The 27,801-nt window shown below is 43.5% G+C and overlaps 1 protein-coding gene and 1 long non-coding RNA gene across 2 annotated transcripts in view; one reads left to right on the top strand and one right to left on the bottom strand.

Annotated features, from left to right (window-relative positions):
* Window positions 1-27,801, bottom strand: part of LOC8033116 (DNA repair protein XRCC1) — a gene marked incomplete in the record, with an annotated part of 347,524 nt that overhangs the window by 207,222 nt on the left and 112,501 nt on the right.
* Window positions 17,392-19,854, top strand: LOC115316776. Its single transcript, XR_003917930.2, has 3 exons — window positions 17,392-17,432; window positions 19,264-19,346; window positions 19,815-19,854. It is a non-coding gene; the product is annotated as an uncharacterized LOC115316776 (long non-coding RNA).

The following is a 27,801-nucleotide window of genomic DNA, read 5'->3' as shown; positions in this document are numbered from 1 at the left end:
AATGTAAGTCGTAGTCAATATGTGTTGCCACAAATGTCTTTATAGTTTAATAAAAAAACAAACATAGTATCTTGAAAGTAAGATACTATAACGCAGTAACTGTAACTGTATCGCGTTACTTTTATATTTAAGTAACTGTAACTGTAACTTGAATACGTATGACAAATTGCAGTGTTGTGTTTTTTCTATTTAAGCCGGAATTAGGTATTCATAGTTTGGGAGTTTGCTGTGAACCATAAAAAACTTCAAGAATTGAGTTCTGAAAAATGACAATTATAGCGCTTTACTATTCGAAGACTCGCGTCGTCTTTTTAAAGGCGAAATAGAGACGAAATGACGTGGGAGTGCGAGCTCTCTGCCCCTCGTTTCAAAGCGAGAAACGCAATGCTCGTGACGTCAATAGTTCGAGCAAGGTCAAGGGTACTGGAGTTCCGAGCCTTGCTGCTTGGTGGTATCAAACCGTCACAATCTTGCCTAGAGTCATATCCGTGGGCGAGAGCTCTCTACTTTGAAGCGTTCTTCCGCAGAACGAGCGCTCGCACCAGAAGTGCATGACCCAAAGCCAGGAGCGCGGGCTAGTTCGCGCTTGTAGCTCTGGCTGCAGTTTCAGTTTAAAGAACCCATGAAACGATTTTAACATCGAGAGAACGTGCACCTTATTACATTTTTTTTTTTTTTTTTTTTACTTTAGTACAAGGACCATAAAACACGACCGCTTCTCTCGAAATGTCGCAAATGCGCTGCTTAACCGCAAAAAAAAAAAAAAAGGAACTATTTCTTGACTTGATTTCACGTACGGCGGCCATAGGAACTAACTTTGTGGCGTCAGGGCGGGTGTGGTTATTGAGATCGCTTTTGAACAAGTATATTCTCAGTTTAATTGTAACGTTAAGAAATGATTTCGTTACAACATAAGCAAATTAATCGAAAGTTTTATATTCTTGTTCAGTACACGAAGTTACTGAACAAATATGCTTCAGGGTGCGCGTGCCGGACATGTTGGCCGCGCCCCTGCTTCGTCTTGAAGGTTTTGTAACAACCTTTTACTTCGCACTGGAAGTTTACGGGGATTGTAGGAATCCCGAAGCCGGAAGCCGATGGCTCGACCGTGCTCGAAGGACTTGCTCCGCGGCATTGTCCAGTCAGACCCCCCGCCACAGCGGTAGCAGGGTTGACACAGCTAGTGCTTTTGCTTTCACCAACTGGCGGTCCATTACGATCGATTCGGTTCATGACTTAACCGGTTCCAGGCCGACACGTTTCCAGCGGGCACCGCGAGGAGGCGCACGAACCGTGAGGGGTCGGAGTGTTTCCCGTGACTCTTGAAAATTTTCCTGCCTCGATTTTAGAGTCACGCACCAACCCCCCAGCAACCATGAGTCTGAGCAAAACTCAGCCAATCACACAAGATACTCCCATCCCGAGAGTCATAGTTACTCCCTTCCCGCTGCTCCGCTGCCCAGCAACGATGGCTGGCTGTTACCGGACAAGCGGTGTGATCAACGCGATATAAAAACCACGTTTCGGCAGCTGCGTGGCTCCTTTTTTTTTTTTTTTTTTTCTCGTGCGCCTGGTTCGCCTGCCTGCAACCGAAGTATTCACTGGCGGCCATAGCTGAGTGCGCGACTGCTGAGCGCGTGCTGATGGCTAGGTTCCAGGGTTCTTTTTCAACGAGCATTCCGCACCGTCAAAATGGCCGGTCTTAGCAGCCTATTAATGAAGAGAGAGAGGAGAGTCTGCTCTCGCTGTAGCAACGTCCACAGTGCTAAGGCACTGTGGACGTTTCCGGGGTCACGGCGCGTCATGCGCACGTGACCCCGGAAACATTGTATGAGTTGAGGGGCATCCCCACACGCCATCTTATTTGGCCGGAAGTCCGAAAATCGTTTCATGGGTCCTTCAAAGGCTTCAAAGGCTGCAATGACTTTTTTACTAATTTTTAATTTGCACCGAACCTGAGCGCGCTGAACGTAGTAACTCAATGAAACTTTTCTTTTCTCGAATTTCGCTTTATTTTAAAAGTTATAGGCAGATCAAAATTACAAAAACAAGCAAAAAATAACCTCTTTCATGACGTCCTTGGTTGCTTGAGTGGCCGTGAACTACAGGGCTAGTGAGCTCAGCGAGCGCACACGGCTGCCGCACTCCGTGTCGACGGCTCGAAAGGGCGCCACTAAAGCATGTTTTGGCTAGGCTGTAAGAAGCGGGCAGCCAGTGCGGCTCGCATTGCATTTGCTGCGCGATTAAACACAAATTCGGCATGACACTTCATTGGCCACAAACAACCGCAAACACGGGGTAAAGATCACAACGGGAGCCACTTCCCGCTGCCATACCGCGAAACGGCCAAACCGCCAGACAAAGCTGATCGCCGAAGGCCTTCGGAACGCTCGGGGCCGGTCGGATCCTCCAGTCCCCACGACCGCAGCGCCGCCGCGTACGTCCGGGACCTTTCCGTGTCGGCGCCTGATCCCATTACTCCTTTCTAGTATGCGCCATCTTTTCCACCGCTAGGTGGCGGGTATGTCGACGGGTCATTTCTTGTTTCCGTACTTTATAAACTGCATTCGTTTTTTTTTTTATCTAAAATACCGAACAAAAACTACCTTTATAAATAACTGAAACGGTTCGCACCATTTATATTTTGTATTTCGACTAAAAAGAAGCTCTTAGCGGGTCTGACCAGTAGTAAGACCAGGACTAAAGACGTCACATATCGCGCGCTTTTGGTACCGCGGGTCGTTCCCGTCGGTGGACGAGGTTTCCGCGTCGTCCGGTTAATATATGACGCACTAATATTTAGTTACTTTCTCCCTGCCCGCTGGCTTGCCCGAACCCCAAGAGACGTAGAAACCTGGAAACCGCAAAAAAGGTAGACGCCTTAAAAGGCCGACCCGCAAGCAGCGAGAAAGAAGCCGACCCTCACTTTCCTTCTCGTCACAGTGAAAGGAGGAAATATCCTCTCGTACCCTCCTCGCCATTTTTTTTCTCCAACTGCTTGATTCCTTTTTTTTTTTTTTTTGGGGGGGGGGGGGGGGCAAGTTTGGGGTGGGGGAAATGATAGCTTGAAGGATTTGAAAGGATTATCCAGAAGGCAGCCGGCACACCTGCGACAAGGAGCTCAACCAACCGAGGAGCTGTTTTGAGGGAGATTTGCACTTGCTCTTCCCAACTACTTGGATTGGCTTTTTTTTTTTTAGCATTGGTTTGGAGGACGATTCTTGCTGTTGTGAGAGCACAAATAACTTGTTCTGTTCAAAGAAGTAATCATCAAAATATCAATTTTAATTTAAATATCTAATTTGGCATCTTTTCGTTGTTTAGGCGAAATCATGGCAACAACGGGAAGTACGAGCGGCGTTTTTCGGTATCTCAGGGATTGAGCTCCATAGACCAGTGGTTCTGAATCATTATGGTTCCTGGACCGGCAGAGGTGACGGACCGTAGTGGGTCTAGCACCTTTCGGTGTAGACAGTTTTGCTGTAGGGCATTTGGGTGCGAACTTTTCGGTACACAGATATTTCAGTGTACGGGCTCCTTTGCTGCGAAGACTTTTCGGTGTGGGACTTTTCGGTGCGCGGATATTTCGGTGCGCGGATATTTCAGTGCGCGGGTATTTCGGTGCACGGACATTTTGATGCAAGGACATTCGACGACATGGTTCGCTCGCCGGTATCTCTTATCCAACGTACGCTCTACACGCTTCACATCGTGTTTGCGCGTTGAGTCGATAGAGATGGCCTCCTCTATAAGGTTTTGGCGTTATTATTGGTACTGCGTGTAGGAAAGGCCCCAAACAGCAAGAAGCTCGAGAAGTTGTTTGTGTACTCAGAACAATTTTGAATATCTTCAAACGCGCCTCCTCCGCGTAATTATACAGCTCCAAATGTTATTAATTTGTTAATAATAAATTGTTAATAACCTCACACGACGAAGAACAATGTAATTATCACTTGTAACTCATTAGGGAATAAAGTACGCGTGTGCGGGTACAATATTAGTGTAATCAAATCAAATATCGATTTGAATCAAGTGAACAAGCCGAATTTGGTGAGTGCTAAATCTATTTTATTTGGCATCAAATATTTGCTCATTCTCGTACGAAAAAGACACTGGCTGTATATGATGTGTGGTCAACGTCTCCTTCAGTGCCGTAATGACGTCGCCGGCCGAAAAAAAACTGCCTAACAATCATAATTTTTTAACGACTAGACATTGTTTCTAAAAAAAGACGTCAGAGTTACGCAATTCGCGGTTTGCGCCTGATGTGCAGTCATCAAAAACACCAAATCATTCATTTTTAAACAGATGTAACGCACGTGAAGTAATTCACGGCGTCCTAAAACACCTCATTTGGACGAGAATCCTGTTACCGCCAACTTTTCGGCCGCCGCACTCCTCGCTCCTTCTACAGTGCCATTGTCACAGCGATGCGCATGGTTTATCGCTTTGCCTTCATGGCCTTGCGCTGAGCCACGCGGAGATGGAGGTCACATAAAATCAGAACTAGATTTTCGCGCCCCAATTAGGAGGACGCCGTATAATAGTGTACGCGCGTTACATCTTTTTTTAAGAATGGACGGTTTGGTGGCTTTCGATTACGGCAAACAACTTTCTAAATAGACTATGCCGTTTTGTTTTTTCTAATTGAAAGGTTAATTAGCGAATTTTACGCAATCAGTCGATTTTTAGTGGCGTTTTTTTTTCTTGAACCTAATCCTCGCCTGGCCTGTATAGCTCACTTACACAAACTGCGATTCCGTTAATTTTCACTGAACAATTTATTGGCTTACGATTATGCCCAACAATTTTCTAAATAAACTATGCCGTTGTCTTTTATAATTTACAAGCTCATTACCAAATTTTAGGATATCAGACGGTTTTTAGTTGCGTGTTTTCTTGAACCTAACCCTTGCCTGGCCTGTATAGCACACTTACACAAACTGCAATTGCGTTAATTTTCTCTGAACAATTTAGTGGCTTTCGATTATGCCCAACAAAGTTCTAAATAAACTATGTCGTTTTCTTTTATAATTTACAAGGTCATTACCAAATGTTAGGAAATCAGTCGGTTTTTAGTTGCGTTTTTTCTTGTACCTAATCCTCGCCTGGCCGTATAGCTCAACTACACAAACGGCAATTGCGTTAATTTTCACTGAACAATTTAGTGGCTTTTGATTATGTCCAACAAAGTTCTAAATAAACTATGTCGTTTTCTTTTATAATTTACAAGGTCATTACCAAATGTTAGGAAATCAGACGGTTTTTAGTTGCGTTCTTTCTTGTACCTAATCCTCGCCTGGCCGTATAGCTCAACTACACAAACTGCAATTGCGTTAATTTTCACTGAACAATTTAGTGGCTTTCGATTATGCCCAACAAAGTTCTAAATAAACTATGTCGTTTTCTTTTATAATTTACAAGGTCATTACCAAATTTGAGGAAATCAGACGGTTTTCAGTTGCGTTCTTTCTTGAACCTAATCCTCGCCTGGCCGGATAGCTCAACTACACAAACTGCAATTGCATTAAATTTCACTAAAAATTTAGTGGCTTTCGATTATGCCAAAGTTCTAAATAAACTATGTCGTTTTCTTTTATAATTTACAAGGTCATTACCAAATGTTAGGAAATCAGTCGGTTTTTAGTTGCGTTTTTTCTTGTACCTAATCCTCGCCTGGCCGTATAGCTCAACTACACAAACGGCAATTGCGTTAATTTTCACTGAACAATTTAGTGGCTTTTGATTATGTCCAACAAAGTTCTAAATAAACTATGTCGTTTTCTTTTATAATTTACAAGGTTATTACCAAATGTTAGGAAATCAGACGGTTTTTAGTTGCGTTCTTTCTTGTACCTAATCCTCGCCTGGCCGTATAGCTCAACTACACAAACTGCAATTGCGTTAATTTTCACTGAACAATTTAGTGGCTTTCGATTATGCCCAACAAAGTTCTAAATAAACTATGTCGTTTTCTTTTATAATTTACAAGGTCATTACCAAATTTGAGGAAATCAGACGGTTTTCAGTTGCGTTCTTTCTTGAACCTAATCCTCGGCTTGCCGGATAGCTCAACTACACAAACTGCAATTGCGTTAAATTTCACTAAACAATTTAGTGGCTTTCGATTATGCCCAACAAAGTTCTAAATAAACTATGTCGTTTTCTTTTATAATTTACAAGGTCATTACCAAATTTGAGGAAATCAGACGGTTTTCAGTTGCGTTCTTTCTTGAACCTAATCCTCGGCTTGCCGGATAGCTCAACTACACAAACTGCAATTGCGTTAATTTTCACTGAACAATTTAGTGGCTTTCGATTATGCCCAACAAAGTTCTAAATAAACTATGTCGTTTTCTTTTATAATTTACAAGGTCATTACCAAATTTGAGGAAATCAGACGGTTTTCAGTTGCGTTCTTTCTTGAACCTAATCCTCGGCTTGCCGGATAGCTCAACTACACAAACTGCAATTGCATTAAATTTCACTAAAAATTTAGTGGCTTTCGATTATGCCAAAGTTCTAAATAAACTATGTCGTTTTCTTTTATAATTTACAAGGTCATTACCAAATGTTAGGAAATCAGTCGGTTTTTAGTTGCGTTTTTTCTTGTACCTAATCCTTGCCTGGCCGTATAGCTCAACTACACAAACGGCAATTGCGTTAATTTTCACTGAACAATTTAGTGGCTTTCGATTATGCCCAACAAAGTTCTAAATAAACTATGTCGTTTTCTTTTATAATTTACAAGGTCATTACCAAATTTGAGGAAATCAGACGGTTTTCAGTTGTGTTCTTTCTTGAACCTAATCCTCGCCTGGCCGGATAGCTCAACTACACAAACTGCAATTGCGTTAAATTTCACTAAACAATTTAGTGGCTTTCGATTATGCCCAACAAAGTTCTAAATAAACTATGTCGTTTTCTTTTATAATTTACAAGGTCATTACCAAATGTTAGGAAATCAGACGGTTTTTAGTTGCGTTCTTTCTTGTACCTAATCCTCGCCTGGCCGTATAGCTCAACTACACAAAATGAAATTGCATTAATTTTCACTGAACAATTTAGTGGCTTTCGATTATGCCCAACAAAGTTCTAAATAAACTATGTCGTTTTCTTTTATAATTTACAAGGTCATTACCAAATTTGAGGAAATCAGACGGTATTTAGTTGCGTTCTTTCTTGAACCTAATCCTCGCCTGGCCGGATAGCTCAACTACACAAACTGCAATTGCGTTAAATTTCACTAAACAATTTAGTGGCTTTCGATTATGCCCAACAAAGTTCTAAATAAACTATGTCGTTTTCTTTTATAATTTACAAGGTCATTACCAAATGTTAGGAAATCAGTCGGTTTTTAGTTGCGTTTTTTCTTGTACCTAATCCTCGCCTGGCCGTATAGCTCAACTACACAAACGGCAATTGCGTTAATTTTCACTGAACAATTTAGCGGCTTTCGATTATGCCCAACAAAGTTCTAAATAAACTATGTCGTTTTCTTTTATAATTACAAGGTCATTACCAAATGTTAGGAAATCAGACGGTTTTTAGTTGCGTTCTTTCTTGTACCTAATCCTCGCCTGGCCGTATAGCTCAACTACACAAACTGCAATTGCGTTAATTTTCACTGAACAATTTAGTGGCTTTCGATTATGCCGAATAAAAGTTCTAAATGAACTATGTCGTTTTCTTTTATAATTTACAAAGTCATTACCAAACTTGAGGAAATCAGACGGTTTTCAGTTGCGTTCTTTCTTGAACCTAATCCTCGCCTGGCCGGATAGCTCAACTACACAAACTGCAATTGCGTTAAATTTCACTACACAATTTAGTGGCTTTCGATTATGCCCAACAAAGTTCTAAATAAACTATGTCGTTTTCCTTTATAATTTACAAGCTCATTACCAAATTTTAGGAAATCAGACGGTTTTTAGTTGCGTTTCTTCTTGAACCTAATCCTCGCCTGGCCTGTATAGCTCAATTACACAAACTGCAATTGCGTTAATTTTCACTGAACAATTTAGTGGCTTTTGATTATGTCCAACAAAGTTCTAAATAAACTATGTCGTTTTCTTTTATAATTTACAAGCTCATTACCAAATTTTAGAAAATCAGTCGGTTTTTACTTGCGTTCTTTCTTGAACCTAATCCTCGCCTGACCTGTATAGCTCACTTACACAAACTGCAATTGCGTTAATTTTCACTGAACAATTTAGTGGCTTTTGATTATGTCCAACAAAGTTCTAAATAAACTATGTCGTTTTCTTTTTTAATTTACAAGCTCATTACCAAATTTTAGGAAATCAGCCGGTTTTTACTTGCGTTCTTTCTTGAACCTAATCCTCGCCTGGCCGTATAGCTCACCTACACAAACCGCAATTGCGCTAATATTCACTCGACAATTTGGTGGCTTTCGATTATGCCCAACAACTTTCTAAATAAATTATGCCGTTTTCTTTTATAATTAAAAAGTTCATTAACAAATGTTAGGTAATCAGTCGCTTTTTGTTGCATTCCTTCTTGAACCTAATCCTCGCCTGGCCGTATAGCTCACCTACACAAACCACAATGGCGCTAATTTTCACTCGACAAATTGGTGGCTTTCGATTATGCCCAACAACTTTCTAGATACACTATGCTGTTTTCTTTTATAAATAAAAAGTTCATTAACAAATTTTAGGTAATCAGTCAGTTTTTGTTGCATTCCTTCTTGAACCTAATCTTCGCCTGGCCGTATAGCTCACATCCACAAAACGCAATTGCGCTAATTTTCACTCGACAATTTGGTGGCTTTCGATTATGCCCAACAACTTTATAAATAAACTATGCCGTTTTCTTTTATAATTTAAAGTTCATTAACAAATGTTAGGTAATCAGTCGGTTTTTGTTGCGTTCTTTCTTGAACCTAATCTTCGCCTGGCCGTATAGCTCACATTCACAAAACGCAATTGCGCTAATTTTCACTCGACAATTTGGTGGCCCATGATTATGCCCCACAACTTTCTAAAGAAACTATGCCGTTTTCTTTTATAATTTAAAGTTCATTAACAAATGTTAGGTAATCAGTCGGTTTTTGTTGCATTCTTTCTTGAACCTAATCTTCGCCTGGCCGTACAGCTCACATTCACAAAACGCAATTGCGTTAATTTGCACGTTTTTTTTCTAATATCGAATAAGTAAAAAAAAACGCTATATAAAACAGAGGGCAGTTCTTTTCTGATATAAATAAGGCGTGGGGCACGCGTCTTGCATGCATTTGTTTTTTCAGCCTATAAAAACGACATTCGAAATTGAGTTTATGATGGAGCGGGCGCCTTATCACGGGATGTTTTGTGATGTATCATAAGCTTTATTACTGGTCAGGAGAGAGCCACGAGAGCTGTATCACGTTGCCAAACAGCTAATTCGGGAGTTACACAAGGAGCTCTAGAACTTTCCAATTGACATTTCTGTTCTTAATACATTTAAAAAGTTGGGTAATTAGTCCCAAATATTTAGTTTATTAGGCATAATTAAAAATAGTGCAACTCTCGCAAGACGTTTGCTAACAACGTGAAGTAGGTTTCATTGGCGTAAAGTGGCTGCGCTTTAATTTCGCGTTACAGAGATTTGTAAACGTCTTTCATTTTAATGCTTGGTCTTTAAAGATTCGTCAAAAGCATTCGCGACCTTATCTGTCAAGCCGCGTCAGCGGACAGCGTGGCCTCCTCGGCAAGTTGTTCCCTCACCGAAGATGACGATGAATAAAAGGTACGATCAAAATCTAAATGCCTGAATAAAGTGCAAGTTTAAAATAATGCAGAGTGTTAATTGATTTTATTTCTACCATATTCAAATTTTAACGCTCGTCGCAGGCAGCATGAAAGGAAGCACTGCACTCTTGGCGCAAACGAGTGCCCAGTCAACGGTCCTATACACTCAAACAAGCATCACCATCCGAAATGTTTGAAAAATAAACATTTTCAAGTACTTTTGGTAGAAAAGGCGAATTTTCTACTGAGCGTAATATTTTCTGGACCCAAAAGTCCTGTAGCCAAGATCGGGAGTTCACAGCTTCAGGAAGACGAAGAACGACGGATGCATTATTTCACGCGGAAGTACTATTTTGACGTTGAATTCCACATAAAATTGTATTTGCACAATATGGCACGATGCCGAACTTGCTTGGTTACTTTTCTTTAGAGTCAACATAACCAGGCCTAATCTACAGATATTGCAGATTTTATATTAATTGGTGTACAGCGCGAAAGACAAGTAGGGACATAAAGGACACAATAGGGCTCTGCATTTCTACATGCATTTCTTTCTTTCTTTACTTGTGGGCGGCTAGCCCGCATGACTATATTCAAAAATTGCCAAATCGTTTAAGCCTCCCTCTTTTTATAGTTTTGTTTCATAGAATTAGGAATTGTGGGGAATCTCTGCTGGGTTCGGGTACATATCTCGCACGTGTTCAAGGACACATTTCAACATGATTTCCCGCTTGATAATGACGTTGAGCTGGCCGCTGTTCCGCTTCCTCTCTAAGTAGGCCGGGCAACGCTAGACGGCTAAATTAGCCAAGCAGCCCCAAAACTTGCAGACTCCTGGTTTTTTTTAGAGATAGTCGCTGGCCTTGGCCCACCCTGACAGAGCCCCGAATAATTATGCAAGGGCTGCAGAGGCTATCTGGGTATTCCATTTCTTTATCTGCGAACAAATGGGAACAGAAGAGAATGAAAACTTCGTAATACCTGCCGTCTTTTAATAAATGGCATAAAATGCAACTATTGCTAGTTGCACTACTTTACGCGAAGAAAATTGTGATTTTGCTATTGAATCTCTGTGTTTCCCGCTCTCTTTGCTGATACGCAAGTAAGTTTTCAGTCACATTTGTTGACAGAAACTAAATGCACGTTTAGCCACGAAGAAATATTTTCAAAGGCTGAAGATACATGAAATATACCATACACGTTTCACTTTTTATGGAAGTTTGTTTTTTTACTCTTCTTAGTTGCTTCAACGAGGCGGCGGTAGCTCTAGAAAACACCCGTAGTACGAACCTATATATTATGCGCCAGAAATGGCCAGACAGTGTTCATTTCGATACATGACTATATATTGCCAAAATGCAACTCATTTTACATGCTTCGCCCTCTTACTGCAATATTTTCGACTTGTATTTACTCACGATTATTATTTTGAACAACCAAAAAACGAAATAGTGATAGAATCGCTTTTCAGTGTGCCGTTGTTAGAACGACCAATTTTCAACTCTCTGGGTAGAGCTCAACGTTCAGATAAAAATACCCACCTTTTCTTTCTGCTGTGATGTTCACGTTCCGTTCAGTCGAGATAAATACGCGGTGTTGTAGCGTATGTGGCAACATCCCGAAGTATCTGAGAGTGTTTCAGCTTTAGAGCTGCAGAAAAAGAGTAAAAAAAAAGGAGAAACGCGAGCAAGCCCGTACCCTTCCGAGCTCATATCCAGCCTGCCTACTTAATCCCTGATGTTTGGGATTGAAGCAGAGAACCTTGAAGGGTTACAGAGTTTTTGTCGGGGGGGGGGGGGGGGGGGGGAAGGGGGGGGGGCGGCGCTAATCCCATTAGCATTGGTGCGAAAAGGGCGTAAAAAGCGAGGAGGAAAATGGAGGCGGAAAGGGGAGGAGGCAAAAAAGAAATGAGAGGGAATCTTTTGTCACGCTGAAGAAAATTTTGAGCATCCCCTTGGTGAACGGAGTATAAACTCGTTAACGTTCTCCGGTAAGTCACATTCGGGACTAAGTAAGTGCACGAGCGAGCCATACTGGTGCGAACTGGCGCTGCTTTTTATGAACTCATGACGTCGCGGCATTCCAACAGAGCTTCATCGACCGCCACCAGACGCAATTTCGAAAACTGTTCGTTTGTTTTAAAATTAGTTGTCTTGACTTCTCTGCCTGCAGCACAGATATACTAGTCTAGGCTAGTGTTTCTGAGCTGCCGGCACAGCAAAGACCACATCTAAACGAAGAAATAAGTGCAAAACATCTCGTTTCCGGACCCCTTTAAGGCCGGTTCACACATACAGCGGAGCGCAAAGTTAGCGCCTCATGAGTGCTGGAAGCAGCGCTCATGTGGCATTGACTATAGCACGTGACGTAGTACTCGGTTAGCGCTTTTCCCGCTAAATTTAGCGGGAAAGTTAGCGAAAATTTCCGTGCTAAATTTAGCTTGTTTAGTTTCCCCGCTAAATTTAGCGGGGAAGTTGACTTCGCCTGACCTCAACGGCAATTCAGTTTCCCTGCTAAATTTAGCGCGGAAACTGTGACTTCCCATAATGCAACGAGCGCGGTTACGCCGACGGCGACGCGGCCCAACCAGGAAACGGGCGCCTTAGAGCTGCGCTCTAAAACTGCGCACATACGAGTGTACGAAGCAAACATGCTTCGGACATTTTTCAGGCGTTTCCGAAGAAAATTCTGTCATAATGTATGCAGCGAACATAGTGTCTTTTCTATGATATATGAGCGGTGTGAACGACACAGCAGAATCAGTCATGATCTTCAGATGATTGATTCTGAGGATCTTCAGGTCAAAGAACTGTCCTGTCTGTGTGTGTCTGTCCTGATGTGTTTTATTCTTTCGTGTTTCAAGTCATCTTCAGATGCTGTAAACAAATTTGAAGCTGCGTTTAAATCTGTCCATCAAACCGTCATATGAAGGAGTGCTCTTCACGTAGAACGACTCAGACACTAACGGCTACTTTCCGCCTCAAATTATACCGCTCTTTTTTAATGCGAAAGCATTAACTAGTTCCATAGACCGAAGCCGGCGTTATCTGATGTCTGCAGCAGCGGAAGATGGCACCTAAATACCCATTGGCTGAGTGAAATCGCACCTGAATACCCAATGGGTGAGTGAAACGGCACCTAAATTCCCATTTTCGCCAGGGGTGGAACTAATTAAATGTACAGTCACGATCAGAAGTAATTGGAACACGGGAGCGGTGGCCCAACTGCATTGCAGCGCGATCTATCCGCGCTCGTAGAAACTGATAGGACACTAAGCGCATGCGTTCATGCCGGCGCCGACAGTCCCTCTGCACCGCTCTATCTATTTCTTTTACCGGAGATCAAGATAATCTTTCGCTGCTTCTGAGATACGACACGTGATGGCGCTGATGGCGTCTGACAGCGTTACGAGGACGCTCCCTGCGAGCGCGAACTGAGGAAACGGGTGCACTATCAGAATCATCTGAAGCGGATTGGTGCTGGTTCAATGACGCGGCAAACGCTAATGGCGTGACGCATCGCTACGTAAAAAATATATTTATATTGTTCTCGAGTAGATAGCAACGCCAGCTGTAGAAAATGACACGCGAAGTTGACAAAGGCCATAAGTTCCAAGCAACAAACCGCGTTTTTATTTTATTTTTGTCGAGATAAGATATTTGAGAGCATATTTTAGTGGGACAGCAGTCTTTCTGTTTCTGTCTGCACCAAGATGCCTTCAAGGGTGGAAAGCGTGCCCGCTGTCTGCTTGCAGCGCCATCGGGGACGTAGCGTTGCGTCCCAGAAGCGATAAGGAACGATTAGAACCTCCGGTAAAGGAATATCGAGAGGAGCAGAGGGGCCATCGGCGCCGGCAAGCACGCATGCGCGTACTCTCCTATCAGTTCCCGCGAGCGCGGCTAGATTGCGCTGCAATGCAGTTGGGCCTGAAAGTAGCGACAACCTTTGATCATGCCGCCGAGCTCAGCGGTAGGCCGGTGTGTGGCACGTGACCTTCTCCTAGCGCTCCGCCCCTTTGGCAGCCATGAAGGATCCAGCCAGCAAATTCTCCCGTGTCCCGTGTGTCTCGTCGCCAGCTGCGCCGCAAGCTACGCCGGACTCGCGTTGCGTCGGACAGATCCGGACTTGCTTAGACGTTCGTGGGGCCAGTTTTGCTGTTGTCGTTGGTCGTGTAGCTTTTCGTTTCTTTTTGTAGCTGGATGTCCGTTTCGCGTTTCGCCACGGATTGCGTTGTCGAACGGCCGATATGTCTGGTTGCTGTGCCGTGAACTGCAGCACGCGAAGAGGTCATGGCACGAGACCATGGAGAAGAGAGTGAGTGTGAATCACACCGGCGAGTTCTTGATATGCGGTTTTCGGGTGGAAAGAATATAAATTTCGAGTCACCAATTGAGTTCTGGGTAGTTGAGCTCTAATATGTCATGTACAAATAAAAACCTTGGCGAGCATAAGTACACTGTCAGTCTCCCCTTAAACCTCTTGTAAACATTCAGTGTTTTATATGTATATATTAGTGTTGTATACATAAATTGCAGATGAGGCGTTTTTGTAATAGTACTTTTGTGTACTGTCTTTGTTGTTAAAACTGGCTAGCGTGAGACATTTTTATAATTTTATGTTTTGCCTGTTAGATATCTGTAGTGACTTCTTTTAATAATTGTTCATCTATTGTCTTTATTGTAAAAAGTATATCTGAGCATGTGTATAAGTGCTTCCATTCACTGCTGTCTTGGCTATGGTAGTCTATGGTAATTTGAAAATAAATATATGCCACATATTTTAATCTTGAGTCAGTTGCCTTTTCTCTGCAATTTATTTTCCCCATTCTGGTAATGACCAAAACCAAAGTTGGATATTTTTACTTTTAGTAAATATAAAGGAGGCAAAACTTCCCAACTGTGATACTATGTAATACATCATATGAATAATCTGTCACGATCTTTTTTTTTACATTGCTTGTGCAGCTTATGTTTATTTCTGGCAAATAACTGTAAAATTCATTAAACCTAAAAAAGTGCTTAAAGTTACGGTACAACCGAAGGAACACTAGTTTCCAACGGTATTGCAGTAGTATGGTCAGCCGACCCCGCGGATTCGTAAGTACAGAAGGGCTTTACAGATCGGAATACAGTAGCACTGCATCAACGTCAACCGTACCCCCTCCTCCCCCCCGCCCCCCAAACCCCCTCAAAAAAAAAAAAGGGAACGAATTTGAAGAGCGACGAGTGACAAACTAGCCCTGCTATACATGCAGTCACCCGTATTTCGGAAGGCCTCGGTCGAAACCAGACCGCCAGTAATGATCGCAATAGTCCGGTGTCCTCGATAGCTCATGCATGTTTATCTACGGTATGATTGCTATAGCGTTTCAAGCTCTTTTTAGCGCGGAGGCAGCAGCAATCGCAATTCGGGCTTGTAATCGTTAAGCTCGTGGAAGACTGAAATCCTCGGGATTATGTGGGGCCGAATATTATGACGGCATTCTTACGTATTTAATCACTGACAATGACGGTGCTTACAACGCTCGTGAGAACCATATCGTTGCATTGTTACTCGTGGAAATAAAGCTGTGTTCTATTTTCTATGTACTCAGTTCTGTGAGCTTTATCCGAAGGTTGAAAACGCTGCCGTCACGTTTAACTCATTCTTTCTTGGTGTTTAACACTTTCTTTGCACTATAATGTGAGAATGTATCAGAACCCTTACAAAAATGAACAATGAGTTTCAATTGAGCTTCTAATGTGTTTTTATAGAGTCAAATGAAACTCATAAGAAACTCATCGTTAAATGAGTTTTATCATTAGCCACTCCATATCTATTCTTTTGAATTTACTCATTACAAATTCAAGTGAGGTTTATCGTTACCCAATCAATATCAATTCTTTCGAGTTTACTCATTACAAATTCAAGTGAGGTTTATCGTTACCCAATCAATAGCAATTCTATTGAGTTTACTCATTACAAATTCAAGTGAGGTTTATCGTTACCCAATCAATATCAATTCTTTCGAGTTTACTCATTACAAATTCAAGTGAGGTTTATCGTTACCCAATCAATATCAATTCTTTCGAGTTTACTCATTACAAATTCAAGTGAGGTTTATCGTTACCCAATCAATATCAATTCTTTCGAGTTTACTCATTACAAATTCAAGTGAGGTTTATCGTTACCCAATCAATATCAATTCTTTCGAGTTTACTCATTACAAATTCAAGTGAGGTTTATCGTTACCCAATCAATACCAATTCTTTCGAGTTTACTCATTACAAATTCAAGTGAGGTTTATCGTTACCCAATCAATATCAATTCTTTCGAGTTTACTCATTACTAATTCAAGTGAGGTTTATCGTTACCCAATCAATAGCGATTCTTTTGTGTTTACTCATTACACATTGAAATGAGTGTTGTCAAAAAAAAAAAATCAATAAATCTACTCCCTACTGCATTGCACCCGAAGCAAATAGCGCGTCGGTGCTAGTTCTGATATACAGATTTATTTCCTGTGCTTAAAATAATAACTGTATTCACCCTCTTTTACTGTTAAAGGCTTATTCAAACGATGTATGTCTTCAACGCGCCACAGTTTAGCGAAACCAAGATTTCGCGAAATCGGCCTGCTCACACGTGGAGTTTGACGCGCGAAACCTGTGACGTATTGACTCACGAGAATTTCGCCAAACCCTGTCTGCACCGGGAATATTAAGCGCCTCACATCAAAATGATATGAAGTACGCACAGTGTGAAGAGACAGCCTGTTTTATTAATGCCACTCAATGAATTTCGTCCGATTCGGCTCAACGGGTTTACTAGTTCTGCCAAACCCGGCAAAAACCGCGAGATGATCTCGAAGCATTTCGGACATTTTTGCACCGCTAATAAAGAACGTTATCCCCAGTCACCATGTTTATATACAGTGCTTGCACCCGCCGCGACTGTTGACGAATCTGCACCGCGCCCCCAATCCGTACTGTAGGCGCCGTTAACACACCTGCAACCGAGCAGGACCAAGACTCGTCGCCCGTATGTCGCTCGACATTTTTGTTTTGTTTTCTTTCGGCTTCGGCTCGGATACGGAATCGGCCAAAAATCAGACTCCTCCAAAAGCTCGCTCCTCCTCGAAGGTCAGACGTCATAGCGAAGTCGAGCGGCCATTGGCAGCGTCCGCGTTTTTCCTTCGGTGTCGGTGAGGTTTCAGCGAAAAATTGCTCCAGAAGCGAGAAACACGCGCCAATTTTTTCGAAGGCGCGCCACTTTTTCGGTTGCGTTCAGACGGGGGGGAATTTGTTTCCCGAAACCTAGTTTCGCGACACCAGATTCGCCAACCAGATGCATCATGTGAACAGATCTATTTACGGCGCCCCTCTATCGCGATTTAGTCAGTTTCGGTTTCAGTATTGCAACTTTTACTGGTTTCGGTTTCATATTTTAAGGATCGCGTCTTCGACGCCCCATCGGTAGCGACACCAGTTCTTTGTATTTTTTTTTTTTTCCGGCATGGTTTCGCCATTTTTGCGACCGTTAGGTGTTTCGCCGTTTCGCGGTATGGAAATGCCTTTAGAAATGAAAATGTGCTAATTTAACCAAGTTTATCTATCTGTGAAGTTTTCTCTTGTGATGATTATGTTCAAGGAGAGCGCGGAAGGCCGACGACGCAACAGAACGAGCAACTCAACGCAGTTGGTAAGTGTACTTCGTTTGCATTGTACGCGTTGAACGAGAAGTTAACATTATGGAGTTTTAGAATAATCTCGTGGCTGCTGTGCATGCGCAGACCCAAAACAAGCTTCGGACTCGAGCTTTGGGGCCCGTTATTTTTCGATAATAGCGTGGGTACCTTAAAAGGCGGCGTACCGCAAAAGGCGGCGCCCACGACATCTCCGTTGAATGCGTCTTCGACGCCGTCGCCCGCTCGGGAACTGCGTGAGTCGCACCCGGCGACTGCGGTCGGTATGGTCGACGCGTATTGAAAACGCCACGAATCGCTGGATTCACAGCTCAAAGCTATCGAGGCGCGTGTACTTACGATCGCGGCAGACATGTAAGCATGCCTGGGTAGTGGATCGTCTGGGCTTCGTAAGTACAACAGAGCAGCTTGGCAGCGACAAAAACAAAACATGCGGCATTGAGTGTAAAAAAACTACAAAAAAATGTTACTCTGGACAAAAAGCTTACAAAAACGTTCTAACTTTCAAATAAAAGCTGCCGCGACATCTTGGTGGCGTTTTAAGCGCGAGATGCTTGCGTTTGGGGGGGTCCCCTTCAGAGAAACGCTATTCTAAAACTCTTCGCCGCAATCCTCGCTATTTTGCCGTCCGTAACGCGCGGTAAAGTAGCGCCCGATATTCTAAAACTCCCTATTTTCTCGTTAAGCTAGAATGTTTTTTTTTTTTCTTTTTTTTAACTAGTTGGGTTTGCTTTATCTGTCCTAATGTTTGGATCTATGTGTAGCGTAATGAAAAGTTGCCACTCATTCTGTGTATGGTCCGAGAAAGTGTGGCTCATGTCAACAGAGCACGTATTGAATTCCTAATGCTACTTTCAGTCCGTTGCTTTAGGAAATGTCTTATTGGTCTAGCAGTGTACTGATGTCTTTCAACTATAAATTGATTACATTGGCAATACTTCATTACATTTCCGAAGTTAGACTTCCTTGGAATTCGGTTCATGCAGAGGCAATATTCCTTTTCAGTCAAAATGGTTGAAGAGGATATCCATCTTTTGTTTTGAAGTTATGGAAGTGGACTAAATTGTACTGTTAGGACAAACTTCGGTCCCCTGGCTTTCTAGAATTGAACTGGGTTTACATTTGTCGGTTAGAACTTTTGATAAAGCAGTTGTTCCTTTTGCCTCTTTTTTTTCTCTTTCATTTTGCAATTGTGATGTGATCAAGCCGAGGGCCGTAGTTATTCCGAAATGAAGCAGCAGCAGTGTGTTCCCAGCTTGCGTCACTTCGATTCATTTCAAGCCATGCCACGAAATGAATGCCCCTGTTCATACACCGTTGGAATTGGGACTGACTTCAAAATGCAGTTCGATACAGTGTTTAAGCGGTATGAAACGTCTGTTGAATGACCTATGCGGTTGTCACAGGTTCGTGGTTGGTCAACCCGAAACGCTTGTCTTCCTCTTCCCATTGGTTTGAAGCTCGGCCGGCATTATACTTTTTCATACTTAGCGTGCAACGCTGTCAAAGCTACTGGCGCGAGTGCGTGGCTTCATCTACGGTTTTGTTTGTGCGAGAAGGCGTGCAAATGATCAACAAGACCAAGCCCCACGCTCGCGCCAGTAGCTTTGACAGCTTTGCACCTTAAGTATGAAAAGGAGTATAGTCTCATCCGAGCTCAAGCCTTTGACGCTCAGGTAAACAAGTGCGAGGATTGTAATTGACCCTGCCCCCAAACCACCTATAAACAGACCAAAATGACAAAAAAAGACAAAATTTGTGACAGCGGTGTTCGAGAGAAACTGCAGACGTTTAATTGCCCTGCCTGAAACTTTGCAATCATTTCAGTGTGGTTGCACCTGTGTGGGCGAGGTAAATCCACTATGAAAAGACCCTGAAGTGACGCCTTCAGGATGCCGAAAATAATTATGGTAAGTTATAAATTAACCCACTAGTATACTTCCTAAATATTTGGGCCGGGTGTCAAAAAATTTTAACCCAGTTAATTTGTCACAAATTTTCAGGCATAATATCTTGAAAAGAATGGAACTGCAGATGTTCCAAACTGGCTGAGGTAAATCAGCCTTGCGGTGCACCAAGGTTTACACTGAACATACTTTTGTGTATTGTCCACAAGGTGTAGCTCTTGCATTGAAGTTTTATGTTGTAGTTTCTTCAATGTTTGAACTTTCAGCGTGCCAGCTGGGTAGTGTGTAAATGTTTTTTTTTTTTATAGCGCAAGCAATATCTTAATCCTGGTGGCAGAAAGTTTCGGCTAGCAGTTGACATGGTTGGACAACGGTGTGCATGCTTGCTTTCTCTGAAGCGGCCAATGAAGCGAAATAACAGCATGTGCGGATTGTTCATGCATTTAATTTTTTGTTTGTTGTTCGTTTCAGACTACATGTGCTCCCAGTACAAGGGGGTGGCCCTCCAGGCGCTGACGACCAGCATGTCATCTCTGCTGTGCTGTCGAGGGAAATTTAAAGGGTAAATATTGCAGCTGCAGTTTTTTCTATTCTATCCCTGCTACACTTCCTGTGAATTTCTGTGCACACTTGGTCTTTTTGTTTTCATAGTACTGTAAACTTTTGTTATAGTCCGTTGCAACTATAGAATAGCACAAGCCCCTCCCACAATTCCCTTTGCTCGCCATGATTGGCGGTGTCCTCTCGGCTCTCCTCCTCTCTAGTGTTTGCTTATTAAAAAGAGTGAAGGGCTTTGTGGGAGGGCCTTCTGCTATTCTAGAGTAGCAACAGAGTATAATGACCTCAGTTAATTTAACCATTTCGAAGAGTCCTAGCGGGCACCCATGCATTTTTATGGGAAGGACTCTGCATCATATTTTGAACCGAGAAAATGACCCCACAAACTGGAAAGCACGGGCTTTCTGCTACAAAATTAACGGAACCAAACTTTGTTTTCAAGATCAGACCGGAAAAAGTCGACTCCTGTCTTAAACGGCGAGTAACAGAAATCCTGTGCTAGTCTCGCCACGTTGGGAAGCTAATGCTATGACCCCCATCTTGATTTCTTTAATGCTTGTTATGGCTGTTTTCACATCTGGTATTTTCACTGTTCTTTGGCCAAAAGTGAGTGGCAGGTCACCATAGGTTTTCAGAAGAAAGTGGTCGCATATGCAGAAATTTCTAGCAAGTTCGTAGCGCAGTGGCACTTCGTCGCAACCGAGGAAAAACTATGGTATTGTTGGTGCAAAACATTAAGCCTCACGACTAGCAGCAACTTAATCATGGATATACTGCACCGTACGGCGTTTATTTGAGCTCTACTCCACTCAAAATATTACAGGGGCACTTAGGTATCCTTTTGTGGATTGAATGCGAAAGCATTGCCATTCCTAACGACACTTCCTTTTTTTTTTTTCTCTATTGTTAGGAATGGCAATGCTTTCGCATTCCATCCACGTATGTATAACTAAGTGCCCCTCTAATATTTATATTACGTTACATAATACGGCGTCACACATCATGGTACGTCATGTCGTCACGTGAAGTGTGATGTCATCGAACCGAGGACATATTTTTATGACCATCTTTCGGGCACATCAACGCCGATGCCGTCAAACATGATGAAAAAACAGCCTCAGATAAACAGGGACAAAAAACGGGTAAAGACATGCCATCTTTTGCTGTAATGGGACAAGCTTCTTTTTGAGGGGAGAGTAATGTCGCATTCCGAAGCGGCTGAGATAGCACAGCAGCTAGCATGCCCGGCTCTCACACAGCAGCACCGGGTTCAAATCTCAGCCGTGAAAGCACATTTTATTTTTTATTTTATTCCTCTGTTAACGTTTGGTACAAATCGGATTTTTCGCTCCATGGACATATAATGCTTTGGCATTAAAAAGGCACATCCAGTCAGGAATGTGCCTTTTCGTGTGGTAGGGTCGTACAGCCGCTCACCACTTTGAAAATCACTACTGAAGTAGAAGGGGGCGCTAATGATCACCAAATCAGGTTCACGCCATTCATAGGTGAAGGATCCTTTTGCGTGCACTGAAGATTTGTGTGGCATTTGCTTTCGTTGATTCATTGGCGCATCTCACCGTTGATCGCAGTCCTGCACCTGGTTAGCTCTAACGGGCAGGATGGACAGCTCGGCAGACTCGTCGGCTGAATCCTCCGTGTGTAGTTTAGCGTTGCCCTTATACTGCTTCAAGTAGGGATGCATGTGAACAGTGCGCAAAACACATGCCTCTTGCCCACGCTTCTATATTCATTGCTGGTCGCGGCGAAATAGCCAAGTGATGTGCGGCCATGTTTGCCCTAAAAAGTTTGTGAGACATTTTGGATAATGTCGTAATATTTCGTTGTAAGTCACTCAAAAGGTGCGACAAATTTTGTTTTGTTAATACGGATTTCTTCTCGGGTATCGTAAGTTTGCTTTTTGAACTCGGCCTCTGATGTTTCGATCCTCTCAATAATTGAAACTTAGTGTGGCGGATCCAGACCTTTGTTTGTTTTGGGGTGGGCGGAAAATTTTTAAGGATACTATTCTCCCATTCTTTCTTGTTCAAGGGGGGTCCACTCATGTCCAATTGCCCTCCGAGAAGGGGGGGGGAAGGAGGGGGGTCCCCCCCCCCTGGATTCGCCACTATTGTGAAACCTGCAGTTGATACTCACTCATTCGGAGCATGGCTTTATGATCCGCATAGAACCCTATTACCGTTTCCTTCCTGTCCAGTGTGATTAAAAATACTTGTTCAAGATAGTAAACAAACAAAAAAAAGTAAATAAAAATACACAGGGACAACAAGTAGACATAAAACACTGGCGCCAGTGTTTACCACCACTTATTGTCCACGTGTTTTTTGTGGCGCTTGTCTACGATCATGGATCAGTTGGCCCAAATTGCCATGTTAATTCTGCGAGATGCCTATAAGTCTTAGCTTCTCTATGTTCAAATTTGGTAAACTTCATAAGCGATAACATCTGCTCGCTTATCTTTAGTAGACCTTTTCAAAAGCCGAAATAAAAGAGTGCAATGCAGCGGCAAAAACAGTGAGCGATTGATTCTCGCAGACTCGGGGGCAAAATATACTTTTGCATTATGGTGCCCCTGACAATGTTATTAGTGCCACTCATTAAACTATCAAGGTAGTGTGTAAATTAAGTGCCTGGGTGAGCAAAAATGTAGGAATTGTGAATGTGACCTTCTGCATTTAGGGCTGGTTCACACATACAGTGCAGCGCTAACTCAGTCCTGTTAAGGCAACGAGTCACTGCTACTTCCATGGCTTGTATCGTGTGTTCTGAGGGTCCTCCTTTCCTAAAGGACTGATGTCCCGGTTTGTAATACTGATTCAGCGCTGAGGTAGTGCTGCACTGTGAACAGGATGCCTTGCGCGGACATTGAAGTTTAGATAAGCAGATCAACGTGTAACTGTGCGTTTTGTTTTTTATAGGTTACCAGTACAAGGTCTCCCATGGACATGAAGGCAGTACAAGGTCTCCCATGGACACAATGGCAGTACAAGGTCCCCCATGGACACGAAAGCAGTGTACCGTATACTCGAATTTTGCATTTTTAATAAACCAGTTATTACTCCTTCACACGGTTTTATGCAGGCATTTTCCGAACACTGCATGCGTATATAGGCATACATAAAAGTGACACTTGCACTCACTTTCCCCATCCCTCAAAACAACGGTTAGATCCGGACCACATGTTATGCAACCTATTGCCGTCTTCCCCCTTAGAGCCGTCTATCTAGAAACCCACGCTAGGAGTATAATTTCTAATACATTTCATTTGAAAGTCTAGATACACTGCTTTGAGTCTCTGTTGAAAATCAAATGTTATTTTCTACAGCGTTGCAATTCAGGTTTTGATGGGCCATCTCATTTGGTATATTCTGACTCGTCGGAATATACCTAATGAGATGGCACGTCAAAACCTCAAGGACAACGTGGTAGAAAAAAACATTTGATTTTCAACAGAGACTCAAAGCAGTGTATCTAGACTTTCAAATGAAATCTATTAGAAATTCTTATGAGGTGGCACGGCTGAACCTCAATTGAAACGCGGTGGCCAATAGTTTTCGTAAACTCCTTAGGGACTCGTTACAAAAAATCAATTGTTTTTCAACACAGACTCGAAACGGTGTCAATAGACGTTCAAATTATATTCATATGAAATACATTAGAAACTTTATGCGGTAGCTTTGTCGAAACATCAATTGGAACGCGGTGGCCAATAGTTTTCGTAAACTCCTTACGGACTCGTTACAAAACTCGTTTGCATTTCTATTGAGACTCGAAAAGATGTAATGAGTAGACTCCATAAACTGTCAAATGAAATTCATTTAAAATTTTTGTAAGGGAAACCTGCACTTTCAAATACGCAACGCGAAAGATTGTGCTCTCTGAATGCGCGGAGAGGACACGGCCGTCGTCTGCTAGTTCTCCTTCTTGGTACCCCCTAGGCGGCGCGCGCGGCGCCAAAAGGAGAGAAAGAGAGAAACGTAAAGGGTGAGGAGGAGAGATGGCGCTACCTTTCCAGTATAGAGGGACCTTAGTTGGGCCACCGCTCCCGTGTTCCAATTACTTTTGATCGTGACTGTACTTGGCAGCAGCCACGGGAGCAGCTGAAACAGCTGTTTTGGAGCAGGTTGGCAGCAGTTAAAACTACATTCTAGAGCAGGCTAGGAGCAGCTCAGATCAGGTTTCATTCCACTTCAGCTTGAGTCTTACGGTGAATGGGCCTTTTACGGGGTTTCCACGGCGCATGCGCAGGAGTAGCAGACAGGAGTCCGCCATTTTTGGTGGCGTAGTGCGTCCGGCTCGGGACTGCTGGAGGCAGCGGTAGTCGCGCGTTTCCAAGTTCTCCGACATGCCCCAACACTGTTTCGTTGTTGGCTGCAGCAACGACAGTAAACGTTGTCGCGGTTTAAGCTTCTTTGGGTTTTTCTACTAACCTGCACCCGACGAAGCGGCAGCTCTTCATTCGGGCGATCCAGCGAAAGAATTGGGTTGTGTGTGTGTTTATACAGCCTAGAACTTGGTCTGCCTCACAGGGGCGACGAGTCTCCCAGCTGTAGATGAGAAATTTAGCCAGTGCGGTACAGCCGCTAGCCTGGGGTCTTTAACGTGCATCACGCAGTAGTGATACACGACCGCACGCCGGTACGATGCTCATCCAGATCGAAACGGGCAGGGGTGGGGCTCGAACCCAGGATCCCTGGGTTCTGCAGCGCGAGCTTTCGCTCCACGTGCTCCGAGCTGGTGTGCGCTAGACCACTCGGCCACCGATCGAAACAATGCAGACGGTGTGTAAATGCAGCCTCCAAAGCACTCCCACTTCAAAGAAGGTTTATGTTTTTGTTCCTTTATTTTTTTTTTTTTTTTTAGGGTGGGTGTAAATACAAGTCAGCAGATTGGTTAGGTATGCTGTCGTGTCGCTTATCTGCCGCTCAGAGCGAGCGTCTCGGAGTTGGCGTTTCTGGGATGGTGCGTTTCACTGGCACACGTTTGTGTTTACTAATAAATTAATGTCACGGTCTCGCGTTGCTACGCAAACTGCCGGTATGCATTTTTGGTTGTAAACATTGGAATCGCCCTCAGCTCCCAAATATTTATAAAGCATTGAGGTAAAGTGGCTATGCTGTAGTTTGTTGCTACGTGCACACCCAGAACGTGAAATTGGGGCTGTTCTTTCACTACCACGACCGCATCTGCTAGTCTTGTGGTTAGATAAGAGGAAACAATCGTCTTCATGTGTTGTCCTTAAGTATGAATCGAGTAAAAAAAATTTCCAACATTCTCTGCAGGGGCGAGGCTAAAAAAAAAAAAAAAAGTACTGGTGTGGCCGATTTCGTGTTTCTCTAGGACCTAGTCCCACACAGCTGTAGCCTAAAGTGGGGAAATATTAATGACGAGGCTCGCTCAGAATTCGGCGGCTGCACGTATACATCTTAGATATTTATTAAACATGCGATTTAGTGGTGAAGTTGACCTCGTGAAATTTCGAATTGTTGCTTCCTTACAGTAAAAAAACGTGAGACCAACCAACTCGCCAGGGCCAGCGGCGGGCACTGAACGCGTCCGCCGTTGACCCGGCCAAGTTTGTTGGTCTCCTTTTTTATAGGAATGGAGCTACGCGTCGAAATTCCACCAATAAAGTACACCTTTGTTGGAAATTACATTTGTACGTGCAGGCACCACGTTTTTAGGGACGATATTAAAGGAAGCCTTTACAATTATGAGAATACATCTTGTCAATAAAAAATTTCGAGCAGATTATACAAATAACTAGCAATTAAAAAAAAAACAAGATTTTTCTAACTGTAACTTGGTTTCGAATATTATCTGAATTTATTGCCGGTACTGCATATAACATGAATCCTAGTTTAATGTAACCGTTAGTGCTTTCTCATTGGTCGAAAAGAGCTTCAACTGTGCCTTCAGTCACAACGGGCGCCATGGCAAAGTCTGTCGTCCCGTTCGGACGACGGCGAAGTCGGAAAAAATGTACAAACGGACGAAGTCCTCCGTAGTTAACGCATTAATAGAAAACAAATCTGCTCGTCGATCCCGTTGGATAAAGTAAAACAAACGCTGAGCGCATTTACCGACCGCGTTCAGACAGCCAACATAACTTGGAACGGGCAGAATCGGAAGCAAGGCAGGCCATCAAAAATGTTTCTCCTGCTTGCCGATAGATGGCGTCCAACTCGTAGACGAATGGTGCGCGCCGTCAACGAAAGTGGCTTGAATTGTACACGGCTCTCCTTAAGAAGTCCGTTTCTATATTCGGTGTAGCGGAAACCCACTTGAGGGACATGGAAGAACCACCTATAGATCCAGCCTGGTGCTGGACTGGGTGCAATCGAGTTGAAGGAGAGAGGCGAGGGGGAGGCGTAGGACTGATTTGGTCAAGTCACGGACCAGCGTGGATTCGGACATGTGAGAACTGCAGGGAGCACCTATGGGTACACGGAAAGATAGGTAACGTGCTGACAGCCGTCTGCATCATTTATCTTTCCGTGGGAAACAACCGCCAAGAAGAGAATAACAATATCCTCGAGTGTGTTCGTCGAGATATACACAACCTGCCCACAGGTCTCTCTGTGCTGATAATGGGAGGTTTTAATGGCCACCTGGTCAAATTGGATGGACGGGAAGATAATAACGGGACCATGATGAGACACTTGGCGGAGGACGTCGAACTGGAGATCTTGAACTTAAGAGAAGATTGTGAGGGACAGCACACTTGGATCGTGCGAGACCGCCGGACGTGCATAGACTATGCGCTCGCGTCAAAAAGACTCGGGAGCAATCTTCAGAAGTTGGTTGTAGACGAAAAAGATGAGTGGAGCGTCATCAGCGATCACAACAGCATTTTCCTGCACTTCGGCACTGTTCGAGGAACTCCGAGCCGTTCACGGCGCAAAGTTGTAACTCACCTACGCGAAGACGACATATCCACTGTCGTCCAAACTTTAGACGAGAGCACCCGACGTATGAACGCACCAAGCTACGACGACTTTGCAATATAGCTCAGGACCATTATCGCTAATCACTCCACCGTCAAGAGCGCACGAGGAAAACGAAAACTTGTCCCATGGTGGGATGTCGAAATTAAGAGGTCCATCCAAGTACGACAAGAAGCTAATCGGCGACATAAGCAAGCACTGAGGACTCTTGGAAAACATCCCGTGACCTTGCAACTATGGGAGGAATACCGCAAGTGCAAGATACAAACGCAGGACACTGTGGAAGCAAAAATACAAGCCCGTGACTGCAGGGTGATGGCGGACATCAAAGATGCGGGGAAAAAGGCCGTCGAAAACTTCTGGAGATATTTGGGATCTTTGGCTGGGAAAGACAGTAGTACTCCAGAACTGCTAGATTACGGCAGCGGGTATCCAGTTCAGGGTATCGGACAACTTCTTGAGACACAGCTCTACACTCTGTTCGGAGTTGCGGATGTAGAAATTTCCTCAGAAAACTGGAAAACTCAAAGCCGAATCATAGAGGACGTTCCATTTTCAGCATCTAATGATGAATTTGTATTACTAGTGAGGCGAGTGCATGTAGACCATGCACTCGAGCAATTAAATGGAAACACTTCTCAGGGCTTAGACGGAATCTCGGCTAAGGTGCTGAAGAATTTGAGACCCGATTCCCGCGCCCAAAGTGCGCACCTGTTTAGCCGCATAGTTTGCGGCGATGAACCCATCCCAAGGGACTGGAAGCGTGCCCGAGTCACATTCATTCCTAAGAAAGGCGGCAAAAAACATCTGCGTGACTACCGCCCACTCACTGTAATAGCTGTAGCCTACAGGGTGTTTGCAACCATCCTTAACTGGCGCATCTCATATTGGGCCGAGGGTGCTGGTGCTCTCACCGAGCTACAAAATGGATT

The sequence above is a fragment of the Ixodes scapularis genome, unplaced genomic scaffold (assembly GCF_016920785.2).
Source record: "Ixodes scapularis isolate PalLabHiFi unplaced genomic scaffold, ASM1692078v2 PGA_scaffold0__279_contigs__length_252992795, whole genome shotgun sequence".
In the NCBI taxonomy this organism is placed as follows: Eukaryota; Metazoa; Arthropoda; class Arachnida; order Ixodida; family Ixodidae; genus Ixodes; species Ixodes scapularis.
This window is presented reverse-complemented; position numbering and strand designations above follow the sequence as displayed.